Source organism: Ctenopharyngodon idella, chromosome 21 (genome assembly GCF_019924925.1).
Source record: "Ctenopharyngodon idella isolate HZGC_01 chromosome 21, HZGC01, whole genome shotgun sequence".
Taxonomy (NCBI): domain Eukaryota; kingdom Metazoa; phylum Chordata; class Actinopteri; order Cypriniformes; family Xenocyprididae; genus Ctenopharyngodon; species Ctenopharyngodon idella.
Window position 1 is genome coordinate 17,856,020 of NC_067240.1, and position 11,660 is coordinate 17,867,679.

General features: G+C 37.2%; 1 protein-coding gene across 4 annotated transcripts in view; it reads right to left on the bottom strand.

Annotated features, from left to right (window-relative positions):
- Positions 1-2,442, bottom strand: part of cxxc5a (CXXC finger protein 5a) — a 31,297-nt gene extending 28,855 nt beyond the window's left edge. The window contains exon 1 of one of the 4 annotated variants that reach the window (XM_051878126.1): positions 1,943-2,442. The gene's annotated coding sequence lies outside the window, so the exon portion shown is untranslated. Of the gene's footprint in view, positions 1-1,711; positions 1,912-1,938 lie in introns of those variants that run through there. The other 3 variants (XM_051878129.1, XM_051878130.1, XM_051878128.1) reach the window with 3 other exon arrangements.
- Positions 2,443-11,660: the final 9,218 nt, after the last annotated feature.

Genomic DNA, 11,660 nt, shown 5'->3' on the forward strand with positions numbered 1-11,660 from the left:
TTTTATGCGTTTTGGCCGTTCATTTACATGCCAATGGCGTTTTGGTGGCCTGAAAATGCAAACTTTTAAAAACGGGCTTCAAAGTGCACGTTTTTGAAAACGGTCTCCGTGTAAACAACAAAAACGCGAATCTGTGAAAACGATTACGTCATGCACATGCGCATTACACGTTCCGTCTGTAACGTTTCATCGCCATCTAATGGCCTGCCAGCAGCATACAGCGTTTTTAGTCGTTTTCACGGATTAGTATGAATGGGAATTTTGACAATGGTGTCGTCTGTACGCGGAAAACTCAAAGGAAAAACTTCTCCGTTTTAACCATATCGTTGTCGTGTAAACGCCCCCTTAAGAGTTTGTTTAATCGTTTAATTGATCGTTAATTTAAACAACTATCCATTATAGAATTTATGTAAATTGACATCCCTAGCATGCGCATATATATATATATATATATATATATATATATATATATATATATATATATATGACTTAATCTGTAACATAATGTGTTCGTCTAATTTATTTGTTACCAGTTTACTTTAAAAAAAAAAAAAAAAAACGTTTTACAGTCAGCCAATCAAGAACACTAAACTTCTAACATTTGTAAAATTAATTTTCAAGACACTTTTAAAGTAATTGATAATCTATTGCCACTAAGAAAATGAAGTCTCTAAAAAAATAACTGTGAGATTACTTCGCAACGTCACGCAGGCATATATCGAGTAATTCAGGTAATGCGGAGTCGAACGTAACATCTCCCTCAAGACACGCACACCCCTATCTCCCCCTGCCGCTGTCTTTCTTCCTCACACCGCTTCACGATTACACACACACATACACTCACTCACTCACGCATGCACGCTCTCACACGCAAGCACTACACACTAGCACTAGATCCAGAGGACGTTGACAATAATTCATGTTTTCAGAGCTCGCTCAACCAGATGTGTCGAGCGGCATCCTGAGCATTTCCATAGCTCAAAGTTAAATGCGCTTGAAAACTTCTCCCAACTCTTTGCGTCATAGTGAAAGTTAATGACTGGCAATCACACAAACAGTGCGTGCATGAGCGCCGCGCGCTGTCGGCCGCGGACTGCAGCAGTAAATCCCCGCGCGCTCTCCGCGGCGACATCAGCCAGATAATATCCTCTCATTGAACAATGAAGCGCACATTTTTGCCCAATCCCACCGCGATGAGTTGCACTAATCACCACGAATCACGAGCGACTAAACAAGCAAACTGAAATACATTTAAAAAGCCCTTTTTATTTTACAATAAACCGTCATAATAACGACCACCGCGTTTTAGTAATAGCACAGGTGTGCTGCTGCTGCTGCAAGACCAAAAGTTCCGCGTCTATAACATTACGCATCACTATAACTACAATACCACCTGTCGTTACATGCTGGAACAACTATCATAAACGTCATCGGAATCATAATTTTACTAGCAAATTATTCAAGAGAGCGTTAAGTTTGTACAGCCCACCATAGCATTTAAATACGATTACAATGTATATATTCTGTCAATTGATTAAATGTGATACTTGCGTTCTAAAGAATCAAAGCAATATTACTTCCTGGGAAGCGTGATCGTGTTTCCATAAGAAAATGAAGCAAAAAATCTGCGGGAACGAGTCAATATTGTCCAGTCCCTAAAAATATGTGTCGGTTCTTAATTTAATTTGACATTAAAGCAGCACAAAAATACCTTTTGTCTAGACTCAATGATCTGAAACCTGGGTCTCTGCGGTGCCAGTGTACGGTCTGCAGCAGCACGACTGACAATGTACGGTACAATCATTCTCCCGTTCTCCCAGCCAACAAGATCGTTAGGAAGATGACATCCCAACTTTGAGCAGACTTCAACAAAGTATGATTCCCCCCCTTTCGATGTATCTGCATATTTGCAAACACTGGCCCCTTTTTTATTCGCACCTACCAAGGCAGATCCGAGCAGAGGGGAGGGCTTCCACTGTCCGAGCGCCCCTTCTCCAAGCCTGTCGTTGAGATTGATGGCAAAAAGAAGGGAGAAAAAGCTTATTCTCCACTTCCAGAAATCATGTAGCCTTCGACCGAGCCGAGCGCGTGAGGAAGAGAATAGTGAATTATTGCTAAACGTACTTTCTGGGAAGCTGAGCGTGTGGGCTCACCAACCTTTCGATTCTCGCAATCCCACCTCTACATCCAGAAGAACATGCAAACACATTTCATAGATTTTTGGAGCTTCACGTAAAAACCGAACTGGACTTTCGGCGACGCTGAGACGGAGAAAATACACAGATAAACAAAGACATTTCGCGTTACGCAGCGCCTCTTTTTGGCGACGTTTTAAATGTCGAAGCGTAAAGTGTTGGGTGTTTTTCAATGTGCTCGTACATTGTGAAAGATTTGAGGGTTGATGTTGCTGACGGAGATTTGTGTCGGCTCTGGCTCCCTATGCACTGTGCTGCCTGTGATTTTTTTTCTCTAGGAGCAAAAGTTGATATGTCGTCATACCGCTTTAAGACTGAACTTCCCTTCAACACATTCATATTTACCATCAAACAATGTCAGAAGGATGCACGTGGTGACTGCATGACTTTGTAATCCTACTATTTATTTTCATTTTGAGATATTTTTGTATTACTCAAAGGAATAAATTAGTATGGAATAATAAAGTATAAAAGTTTTAATCGTGTTTTGCACTTTTTGAAACTTTGTTATGCAAATAATATAATATTAATATATATTTTATATGAATTAAGATTTAGTATCAGTAGAGCAAATTCTTCAGCGATACTAGACTAGTCACACCTTATTGGCTGCCATTTTAATTTTATGCATTGTGGGTCAATGACTTGATGCTCATTTTTGTCCAGATCTGAGGTTATTAAAAAAAAAAAAAAAAAAAAAAGCATTTAAAATGCATTTCAGTTTTTTTTTTGTTTGTTTGTTTTTTTCAAAAGTTAAAAAAGACTCTTCTATGATTAACATGTTTATAATTTGTGAATTAAAAGTCATTTTTATGATTTTGATGTTAAGGCTTAAACTGTGATTGCAAATAAGGAAAAAAATGTGAAATTCTTGAAAATAAAAATATTGTACGTAGTCTTACATAATCTTTCAATATTATTTATTTAAAATTAAGCATTGTTGCATTATTAATATTTTTAAAAAAAACATCAAATCAAAGTCAGTGTGACATAACCAACATGCACAAAGCCATTTTGTTGTCATGTGACAAGAAAATCATAAAAAATAAAGGACCCATTTAGACCCATCATGACTGTCAGTGTCATTCAACTTTTTTTTTTTACATTTTCAGAAATCTCATGATTTTTATCAAATATTTTAGATATATTAGAAACATTCATATATATATATATATATATATTAGTATATATATATATATATATATATATATATTAGTGCTGTCAAATCGATTAATCACATTGCAATGTAAATATATGTGTGTGTGTGTGTGTGTGTGTGTGTGTGTGTATATATATATATATATATATATATATGGCCTATATACAAACTTTTATGTTAGATGCGATTAATCGATTTAACAGCACTTCATATATCATAAAAAATCATAAAATCATAAAAAATAAAGGATTCATTTAGACCCATCATGACTGTCAGTGTCATTCAGTTTAAAAAAAATTCAGAAATCTCATGATTTTTATCTAATATTTTAGATATGTTAGAAATAAATCGATAAATCGCATCACAATGTAAATATATATGTGTGATATATGTGATTAATCGATTTGAAAGCACTTTATATACACACACACACACACACACAAACTTTTATGTTAGATGTGATTAATCGTGATTAATCAATTTTATATATATATATATATATATATATATATATATGTTGTAGTGTGTTCAGTTAGGTACTTTTCAAGGATTACACCACCTGACATTTTTATAGATACTATTATTAATGAATAATTTAAAATATTAAATAATTTTATAGAAAGTGGGATGAACATTCAAAAAAAATGTGAAACCAACATGTATACAAAAATTGCATTTCTAAAAAAGATTTTTACAATTTGAAATTTTTAGAACTAGAAGTTTTTAAAAGTATTTCCTTTTTTATAAACTCGGACATTTTTATCCTTGACCCATGAGAGTGTGAAAATGAAATGCAAACATATGAATAACAACATTAATAACACATTAATAACAACATTAAAGAACGCTTTTTTAAATGTCCGTGCACATTAGTGACGCAGAACACACGTTATTCCGCTATGAATTGAGAGGTCTGCTATGGTAAACAGGGGTCAGCTGTGGTCGTTCGGCTCCTGGTTTCGCTCAGTCCACTCCGCTTCTTTTGAATGTCCTGTCTGCTGGCAGGCGGCCAACCGAAGTGTGTGGAAATGACACCGCCAGGGCGGCAGAGATTTTCCTTCATTTCTCTCCTTCCCGATCGCAGACGGGCTGACATTGGCTAGAAAGTGGAGCAGCTCGTCAGGGACAATCAATGCGAATCGATCGAGCCGCGCGGGTTTGAGGCTCCGAGCTGGAAAATAACGCGCGTGCGAGCGAGAGAGAGAAAGAGTGAGCGAGCGAGAGAATGGGGAGGGGATGTGCTACCAATACTCGCCTCTCTCACACACAAATATCGCCTTTACTAAAACCTTCACTTCACTGAAGGCGCATCAAAGACAGTTTACTCCTGACGCAAGGATATTTTATCATATTCATCAGCATTAAAAGGATATTGTTTTTCCTCAGCTGTCAAAGCTAGCCAAACGACACGCCACTATGTGGTTTGGCTGCAGTTACAGGTTTATATTAGCAAGTGTGCCAATACTTTAATATAAATAGGCTACAGTTGAGTCCAAGAGTCTGAGACCATTATTAAAAGGCATCCATTTTTGCATCTTTATAAATTATTATTATTTTTTTTCCTGTTAGAAATTACAATATTTTCATAATTTGAATGTAAGGTTTAATTTTAAAAGTTAACATGAATTTCAGAATTTATTAATATTTAGTAGGGCGTATTAAGGGTGATTTCCACCTTGTGTAAGGTTTCTTGCCAAGTTTCCATAAATTAAAAAATCAGCCAAACATACGATACATTTCTGTAATACTGAAGATGTTACCTAGCCATTTGAGTAGGAAACAATGTTATATAATAATGAAAGAATGCGTAACATAATTTTTTATATAAACTGAGCCAAAATCTTTTTTGGGGAAACATTTGGGTGATTGGGACAACACACAGATTTAGGTTCGTGTAAGCATATTTACTGCACAAGTTCATACTTTCATTCCTTTTTCAGTTCATCATTATTAAGAGCACATGATTATTTCTGTTTATTCTCATGATTATTTCTGTTTATACTCTCTCCATCCACAATTCATATAGTACAACACATGAAATTGAGGTAAAAGAAGGCTTGAAGTCCAAAAGTCATTGAAAATATTTAAAAATCAAGTAAACAAAGTAAAAAAAGGTTGTTTTTTTTTTTTTTCCTTTTTTGGTAACATATGAATGAAATGTTGGGTGGCTCCATCCCCAATAAACTGTCTGACAAATTTAACCTGCACCACTTTTGATGGGAACGTGAATATGGTGTATTACTTCACCAAAGCTGTCCCATCCACCCAAATTGTGTTGGGTGGATGGGACAAAATTGTTTGATGCCTGCCCCGCCCACCGACATGTCACACTAATGAGGGCATCTCTTTTTGATTGTGGTCGCACAGCTAAGGCTCAACAAAAAAGTTTTTATTTTCATTAATAGGTGAGAAAATAATCTCTGTAAAGTTATACTGTCTCATTTGACCTCATGTCCCAATCACCCTTAATTCACCCTACATCTCTTTTGCTTTAATGACAGCATCACTTGAGCTTGTGTAAAGGAGGCCAGCTAGTAAGAGCTGTGCATGTAAACCTCACTCCCCTGATCTCAAGCTGCTCCATAGGACTGACACTAGTGACTGCAGTCTTTAGCCTTCTTGTTAGAGGGCCCGACTCTCATGGCAGTGGACCCGGGTTCGAGTCCCGCTTAGAGCGGGCGGTCACTTGCATGAACTTCGTAGTTTTGTGTAAAACCTGATGATCATTCTCCAGCATGATTTGAAATGTTCCAAAGAGAATCTTGCGCTAAAAATGTTGTCATCATTCACTCACCCTCAAGTTGTTCCAAACATGTATGAATTTCTTTCTTCTTCTGAACACAAAAGAAGATATTTTGAAGAATGTCGGTAAATAAATAGTTGATGGGCCCCAATGACTTCTATATATATGGAAAAAAAATCCTATGGAAGTCAATGGGGCCTATCAAGTGATTGGTTATCGACATTCCAACTATCCTTTTAAGAACATCTGACCATCCAAAAATGGTTCACATGATCAGTGACACAATTTGCTTATTTGGTTAGTGACCTATTCAAAATCTTGCACATTTCTTATTCATTTTAATCATAATTTTTATTTGTTTCAAAATACTTGATTTTGGATCCCAGATTTCCATTGTTGTTGCTTTTAGACATTGCTGCATTTTCAACATTGATTGAATGTCGATGGCATTCGTAGAAGATCTCATGTTATATAGTGTAGCTATAGTGTATAAAGTCTTTAATGCTGCCTTCATGTGCTATTGGAAATTTCCTCTGAAGTCGTGATTACGAGCTTGTCGCATTCAAATGCCTTGTTCTCGGAAAGAACAGGAATCATGGAGGACACCAGGTTTATTCTAGCCTATTTATTGGGAAAATCTTATTAAAGCCTAAATTTAGCATCCCATTTATTGACAACCATATTAATTGTGCTATCTAGATAGTCAGCTTGCTGACGATTCTGGAATTTCATTTAAATGCAGGCTATTTTTTCTTTATATAAAACATACAATACTCTTCAAATAATTATATGTAAATATGGACTACTTTAACGACAAGACAAAGGAAAAAAGCTAATAAAGAATACCAGTCACATATATTCTTGGTATTTCAGTGCACTGCAGCAACTGCATGCATATTATCACCAAGATAAACAGGCTATGAATTGATCTACAAGACAATCTCTTGTGGAGACCGTTGAGAGACCCAATGTCTTTGGGTAACATTCAAAACATCTTGGTATAGTAACACTCTGGTAATGCCATAGCAACTGTGTGGTGATGCCATGGTAACGTTCCCATAAAAGCATTTTGGTAAATCTCTTTTGCCAAGAAAGAAATGACAAAAATGAAAAAAGCTCTGGTAAATCTATAGTGATTACATGGGAACTGTCTGACACAGTACTACTGACATATAGGCTACAAGTTGTGTGAAAACACAACACTAGCACAGCAATAACTCTGTGAAATGCTAAAATGTCATTAACCAAAATATTAATGTTAAAATTAATGTCTAATTTATTATGTTAATATTAAATCTCATTTAGCCTATTTAATAAGATGTTGCAAAGGAAAAAGTTTTGACATAAGAAACAGTTCTCATTATTAGCTGTCAAAAATACAGAACATCAACAATACAGATTCTTCTCAGTTCAGAAAAAAATATCTAGCATGTACAGAGGCCACTGTTTTCTAATCCAGGTTTGTGCTGCGTTACACGGGTTGTCTAAGTTTGACAATTAGCTTTTGTTTCACTGCTGACATATTTTCGTGGTCGTGGGCTGACACGCACGGGTTTCGTCAGAGAGATAAGCGCACAATGGACGCATCCAGTCCCTCACTGACGGGCTGGCGTGAATAAATTGGACACGCATTGCTTCGTAATCCCCTGAGTGTCTCTATGGCTCTGGCAAAGTGCCTGGCCTCACCGTATCTTACATTAAGCAGACGTCAATCCGTTCGTCCTCCTTTCGCTTTTGAAAATCACTTCCATGTCGAAGTGCCTGACCGCTTTCTGTGCCTGAGCTCCGCCAACTCTCAAGTCCTCCAGAAACAGGTCCAAAAGAGGGGGAGGGGACAGAAAATATTATCCGACCGTCCGACATTGGTTACTGAAATTCAATTTATTAACATATAAGTGTGTACAACGCTAGCGTAGGCAAATTATTTTTATAGGATTTTTTGTTCCTCGTGCAACCCAAAGTATTTACGTGACCTATAATAACGCGAGGAAACCGTCAGCTGTAAAGAAGTTTTAATCAAAACACTTACGCTCTAAAAAATAGCTGTAAAAAAACGAAACAAAGTTAAACAGTAAAATACCGTTTTCCACAGTTTTGAAACAGTAATATACTGTAAAAACAACCTATAGGCTACTTTCTCGAAAATGACAAATATGACCCAGAATGCTTTGTTTTTATGGTATATTACTGTTTCAGAACTGTGGAAAAACGGTTGGTAAATGTCTTACATTTAGGTAATATAATCTGACAACTTTTGGGATTACTTTTGATCTTACTTTTAGCTTTAACTTGTTTATCACATAGATTTGAATAGGACAATCTTGTACTATAGTGACATAAAATTACAAAGAGAAGATAAAAGTATGTAAAATTTGTCATGAACAAAATGAAATGCATTAAACATTAAAGGGTTAGTTCACCCAAAAATGAAAATTCTGTCATTAATTACTCACCCTCATGTTGTTCCAAACTCGTAAGACTTTTGTTCATCTTCAGAACACAAATGAAGATATTTATTAATGAAATCTGAGAGCTTTCTGTCCCTCCATTGACAGCCTACGCAACTACCACTTTCAAGCAAAGTGGTAAAGACATCATTAAAGTACTCCATGTGACTTCAGTGGTTAACCTCAATTTTATGAAGCGATGCCAGTTTGCGCAGAAAAAAAAGAATTAAAAAAAAAAATTACCACTTTATTTACAAAATATTCTTCAATTCTTAAAAAGTAAATTTACAAAAATGTCAATTTTGTATTTTTTTTTTTAAACCTATAGGGTTGATTCAGACACTTTTCCCCAGTCATCTCAATGGCAAAAAGTGTCCTAATCAACCTGAATTCACCCCTAATTCAATTCCAAGCCAAGAATAAGCCTTTAAATTATTAAACATTTGCTTGGATATGACTAAAGCACACTTTTATTTGTTCTAGAATCTAGATTATTAGACATCAAATGACACTGGCCCTGTTCAGCAGCGGAATATTATCCTGTTAAATTGATACGGTTATGTTCACACACAGTTGATTATTAACAAGAGTAACAACAGCATTTTATTACTCAACTTACACACTTAAAGGTAGGGTAAGCAAAAAACTTATTGTTATACTGGTCGAAACTCTTCACATCCTGATAGCAATCAATAATAGAAGTGGTTTAAATATTAAACATGTACATATATCTTCTGTGGAAGTCTCAGGACCAATAAATATTCAATCAATCAATGCATTCGGTCCACATGCAATGAAACGATGTCCTAGCTGGCTGTCAACATATTTATTCCCATACCTCCGCGCACCCTGATCATGCATACATCACACGTTCCATAAAGCTACACAGAGTTGTACACAGAAAGTCACTAAGCGCCGCAAACAAACAGCAGCTGGCTTTTACAGTTCCTCCTTAACTTAAAACAACGAGCTTATGCTGCGTTGATGTAAACGTAATTACGAGATGGCAACCTATGACGTTTTACCCAGAGCTGTTCACGTCCTCAGACTCAGATTTATCTATATCTACACTATCAACGCCGAAATTAATCTGCAGCCATTTACATTCATTATTATTGTAATGTTATGTGCTAACATGAGGTACTTTAACACCGTCTCTCGTGTCGCTTTGCAGACTCTGCCCTGGCTGTGTGCGTTCATGTGTTTTGGAGGAGGCGTGGCTTGAAGGATCTCATGCTTTCAAAGCTATAGCTTGCTATTACTAGCCTCAGACTCAGATTTATGTGCATCTATGTCTACACTATTAACGCCGAAATTAATCTGCAGCCATTTGCATTTGAGTTTACACTCTGCTCATGTATTTTTAAGGAGGCGTGGCTTTGGAGAGCGCTCTGAAGCAAGGGTGGGATCTCACGCTTTCAAAGCTATAACTTGCTATTACTAGCCTCTCTGAAATTGCCTACCCTACCTTTAAAGTTTGCAAAATGAAAAAAACGGCCTTTCAATCAAGAACAAAACATAGGACAGGACTTGATTTTGTCCATGGGGAATTGATTGAATCATTGAATGGTTGTGGTTTGCTATAGCGTGGTGCAGGGATTACGTATTTTTGTAGGCCAAAACACAAAAAGGAGTTAGCATTTTAGCACTTCTGGTTCCATCGTCCTGAAGTCAATGGTTTTTTTTTAATAGGTTTTTGGTTAAATGTTTGAAATAAGGTCTGTGGTGAACACAAGCTCAGTATATTTTCAAGTTTTATTCAACGATATAAAATTTAAGCTTTTACCACGTGTTAAATAAGTTACTAAATGTGTGTCCTAAAAGTGATGGCCAAATGGAAAATACCGAGCTGCCTGTTTGGCTGAACATTGGCTGAAAAAGAATGAGTGCTACTGCTATGTCAGGGAGCAGCAATGCGTGACACAGGAGAGTGGTGGTGGGCGCGCTTGCCCCGGGGCTATGGCCACACTCAGATCTTTGTTGCGTTCTCTCTGTGGGTGTGTGTGAGAGAGAGGGGGGGTAAGTATTAGTTTTACGCTGCCCACTGCTTCCCACTCCAGACCAGCTGCATATATTACTAGCACCGCAGGAGTGCCCCAGAAGACTGTCCGAAAAAAGAAATGCCAGAGAGCGAACAGAGAAAGATGTCCGGTTTCGCAGACGCTCAGGAATGTTGCGAGCTGTGTGAGATTTCCAAACAAACACCGCAGTGGCGCTCTGTCCTCTCTGCCCCGAGGCACAGCCCAGCACTCCTTCACATGCTCACCTCCCACCGCCGCCTCAGCACAACAAGCTTCCCATCATTCTGGATCATCTGTTTCACTAATGCGTCATTTGTTTTTCATAGTTGCATTGTTGTTTAATGCATCTCTTGTATCCTCTAGACTGTTTCTTGCCCTTTTCATTTAACGTGTTGGATATTGGAACACACTTCTTTGAGTCTCCCTCTGTGTTCAAGAGCATATGGTTGTCCCTGAAAGGATGACAGTGAAAAGCTTGTGCTATCTCTCTGCCTTTGACACTGTAGTATAAGAGCAAGTGAGCTCCATCTGAGCCCTGCTGCACAGAGATCCATCTCAACACTGACAGGCAAAAGTGAATTAGGGGAGGAGAAACTCAAGAGCCAAATGACTAGTACTGTCATCAGAGGAACAGGTGTGGTCTAATACTCATGTTTTCACAGGAGATGCTGATGAGGCAGATCCACTAGGGTACAATGTAAAAATGTTTGGATCTCATCAGGGATTCCTAAACACAAAACATCAGCCCAACAGCACATGTTTAAGTGTCAACCACGAAAATGACTATGAAACAAAGAACAGATGCATAATGATGTAGGAAAGAAGGAATCTAGCTTTCTCTAGTCATTCAGAGAAAGAACGTATGAGAAAAACATACAATGAAAGATCACCATCTAGTGGTTATCTGGCTATATTGCGTACTTAAAGGGTTAGTTCAACCCAAAATTAAAATTATGCCATTAATTACTCACCCTCATGTCGTTCCAAACCTGTAAGACTTTCGTTCATCTTCGGAACACAAATGAAGATCTTTTTGATGAAATCTGAGAGTTTCTGTCTCCCCACTGACTGCCTTTGCAACTACTTTAATGCTTC